General features: G+C 44.3%; 1 pseudogene; it reads left to right on the plus strand.

Annotated features, from left to right (window-relative positions):
• The first annotated feature begins 1109 nt into the window (after positions 1-1109).
• On the plus strand, positions 1110-4050 carry LOC149450368 (forkhead activin signal transducer 3-like; annotated as a pseudogene).
• Positions 4051-4250: the final 200 nt, after the last annotated feature.

Consider the following 4250-nt stretch of genomic DNA (forward strand, 5'->3'; position numbering starts at 1 on the left):
AGTGATATACAAAATCTGAAACACTATATCCACAAGTATGCACACCATATACAAGGTGAACTAGGTGTATGCAAATAATATACATGCCAGCAGCAAAGGATATACACACCAGCAGCAAATAGTCTACACAACATATACATAACAATCATACCACACCACAGCCCTGAAATTTCTATAACCTCCACTGAATGGAGGGATGGGGACCCTCTACAGTAAGCTAGGTGTTGCCCTATTCTCCTAAAGGGGACATTTACATCATAAAACCAGGGTGGGGGTCCTAGCCTTATGTATATCTGGCAGCCCCAAGACTTCCAACACACTTGACAAAACATTGAGTTATCCACATCATCCCTGGAATCGCCTCAACATGCCTGTCTCTGACCCCAACAACTTGGACAGAAACCTGCCCGACATCGAGAACTGCCCTGGAGAGGCCAGTGGAGACCCCAAAGCCCCCGACTCAAATGACCAGCACAGCAAGAATAGCAAAAAGAAGAATTATCAAAGATACGCCAAACCACCATACTCCTACATGGCCATGATTGCCATGGTGATCCAGAGCGCCCCAGGCAGAAAGCTCAAGCTTTCCCAGGTAACTAACCCCCATTATGGGTCTTCTTGGGACTTTACTGCAACTAGGGGCAGGGGAAGGGGGTGACATTGAGACCAGCTCAGAATAAGGACCAGTCAGAGGGAAAGTCTTTATTTTCAGAAAAAAATAGTTTAAGGAGAAAATGAATCTCTGGTAGACTTACGAAGGCTGAAAAAAACATACCAATATGTAGTAAAAACAGAAGTAGGGTGAATTTTCTGTTTTTATTACTGATGGGCTTTAAAGGAAACATTTCTGGACAAAAAAACATGGAGGCTTTCAACGTCAAACCTCTTCAGAAAATTGCTAGTTTCCCGCCAAAATCAATACAAGCATGTACAAAGAGTTCTGTCTGTACCATGACTTCAATTGCTATATGCCCAGTTTAGGAAGTATTGTATGATAGATGGGCTCCTGGCATATTCAGAAGGTCTGCAGAGGTGTCCTCCTAAGTATTTCAGTGCAGGTTTCCTGGTGAGGGTCAAAGTCACAAATGGAGCTAAGTATTACTTATATAATGTGATAGGTATTACGTATCTGGGTTTATGGTTATGCTCATTCACTTATGACTATATTTTTTCCTTGCAGATCCTCCAAGAGCTCAGCAGCATCTTCCCTTTCTTTAAGGGGGATTATCAGGGCTGGAAGGACTCTGTCCGACACAACCTCTCCTCCAATGATTGCTTCAGAAAGGTAAGGACTTGGTGCTCCTGTGATGTGATGGTGGTGGTAGGCTCTTAAGGTTCTAATCCTGCAGAATAGTTCTTGTATTAAAATGTAAATGTGATAATATGAGAGTGTGCCCAGAGCCCTGTTGCCTCTAAACTTCCCACAGTCCCCCCACCCCCCCAAGACTTCCTGAGAGCTCTCCTGCCTCAATAGTGTTGACTTGCCAACCTCCAACAGTGTCCCCCAAGCTCCTAAGGTGAACCCCAGGCCCTGCAAAGCTCCCAGTCTCCTGGAGAGACCATCAACCCTCCCATCTACTCCCAACTCCCTCCAAAAGCCTCATCCCCTACAAGGGCATTAGGTCTGCTCTAATCCCCTCCAGAACCCCCAGTCCCCCACAGTGACATCCAGCCCCAGCCAAAGCTTTCCAGAATTTTAATACATATTTTGTATTCCGTAATTTAATTGTGTGACTATAGACTTTTTGTTTCTACTGTTGGGTCATAGAAAATTCTGGAAGAATTTATCAAGCCCTGGTCTCAGTACGGTTGCAAACCCTTGTTGTATGGTAGCTTGGAATATTTTCTGTATCCCGTACTCTGGATTTGTTCCATTTCTGTTGTTGGTCTGTCAGTTGTCTATTTATAACTAATTGTATATTTATGGTTTGATGTATATTGGTAATTGTCTATTTATAGAGCTATTGAGGAATTTTCTTTTTTTGGCCGTATTTTTACAATTTATGAAGACCTCCAAGCAGGAACGGAACTTCATTTAAAATTGTTCTTTTCGTGTTCAAAAGTCTTTGTTTTTTTAAATTTCAAGGTTTTTTTTTACACTAATGTTTTTATACATCGCTGGAACTTTCTGCTTTAAATGTTTGTGAAACTGAGAACAGCAGCATTGCGAAATACTGTCAAAAGGGAAAGCAACAATTTTTTCCTGCTCATTATAAATAATCCCGCAGACTCAACTAGAGTTATATTTTACCCAAACACAAACATCATTTTACTGATTATTTTTTTAAGTTCTCCTACTGTGGGCTGAGCGCCTCCAGCACTGCTGAGTGACACAATGGGAATCTGGTGTCACTGGGTGATGTTTGGGATTGTTTGGAGTCCCATGTGCTACAGACATTGTCCCAGGATGACACACCCAGTATGACCCAGTGAAGGGAGCTTCATTTGCAATGTCTTCAAATACAACTCAGATACCCAAAACAGAGCAACTATTGTATCTACTCCATGGGGGGGATTTACTAAAACTGGTGCACTCAGAATCTGGTGCAGCTGTGCATGGTAGTCAATCAGCTTCTTACCTCTGCTTGCTCAATTAGGCTTTGTCAGTAAAACCTGGAAGCTGATTGGTTTTTATGCAGAAGTGAACTTGATTCTGAACTCTCTAGCCTTAGTAAATAAACCCCGGTATGTGTAGATGTCCACTCTGCTTCATTACTCTACCTTGTGTTTTTACCCTCCCTCATCCTCCCATTACCCAACACTGATTCTACCTATTGCATCAGTATATTCTTCATATGGCCACCCCAGGGCAGGCATTGTCTCCTCCACCCCAGGGCATTGTCTCCTCCACCCCAGGGAAATGCCATCACCTCTACTGCAGGTTTGACCCCCTTCCTTTCAGCACAGGGTATTGTCTCTCCCCCCCCCCCCCCCCCAGCGCTGGGCATTGCTCTATCTTCCGGTGCAGGGAATTGCCCCTCCCGCAGCAACCACTTTCTTACTTTTCTCCTGGAATTTGCAGATTGCCAGAAACATCACAGGAGGGGCAGAGACGACACTGCAATAGGTTGATTTTTGTATTTTGTATATTCGTGTATACTTAGATTTATATACAATTTGGATAAAAAAAGAACTCCAGCTAAAATCTTAGCACACACCTGATAGGGGATCCTACTGTTTCCCACTCTTTAGAAAGCAAACATTTTTAATTTTCTACATATATTATCCATGTAAAATATAACCATTTATGATAATAGGGGCAGATCCGGGGAAATTATTTGTCTGTATTATAAATAGGCCGTAAGGATCGGTTCCCCTGACCCATAATAGATTTGTGTGAATTTGCTGTGCCGGCCTACGCCTCTAATGTCTTCTCACTCTTTGCAGGTCCTAAAAGATCCGCTAAAGCCGCAGGCTAAGGGCAACTACTGGACGGTGGATGTGAGCCGAATTCCTGAGGATGCCATGAAGCTGCAGCATATGAGAGGCACCCGGCAAGAAGCCTACCCTCCTGACCTGGCTCCTTATATCCTGCATGGACAGCCCTACAGATCTGTAGACTTTTACCACCCCCATCTTTCAAACGAAACTACTGTGGTCAGATCAGATACAGAGGCTGGTCCCTCAGTACAAACCCAACCCCCAAATATAGATCCTGCTGCAACATTCCCAAACATCTTATGGAACCTTCCAACGTCTTATTCACAATATGTGCCCCCTAATGTTGTGGCCCCTCCCAGCATACACCCTCTCCTGCTTTACCCCAACTTCCCCTTTTCTTCTCAGTGCAACTACATACCTTCCCCATACTCAAGCTCCACCTATGCGGAGCGGTGGGATGTTTACACTCCCAGTCAGATGCCCCCAATGCCTCCCCCACCCACACCCTCTGAAGCCAGATTCTCCTCTTCAGATTTCCCTCCCATTAGAATGGCCTTTAACATCCCCGAGTATCCACAACATGGGGGCTACATGAATATACAAAATGTCTATGGCCAGCAATTTACTCAGGGTGGGATGTACCCAGGGTACAGACCCAATGGTTTCTGATTGGCCAGTTGCTGAGACAAGGCTTGTCTTGGGCTAGTCACTTTTGCCTCCAGGACTATCTGCGCTTCAAGTCTTACCCAGTGATGTTGGCACCCAACGTGGCACATGGCCCAGCGGAGGTGGCAGTCCAAAGGCATTAGTCAACAATGTATATATCAGTCATTTTCTGTCTTGTCTGTCTTTTTTTACTTCAAATAAAT

This window comes from Staurois parvus, unplaced genomic scaffold (assembly GCF_062004578.1).
Source record: "Staurois parvus isolate SC_StPar_1 unplaced genomic scaffold, SC_StPar_1.0 ptg000575l, whole genome shotgun sequence".
In the NCBI taxonomy this organism is placed as follows: Eukaryota; Metazoa; Chordata; class Amphibia; order Anura; family Ranidae; genus Staurois; species Staurois parvus.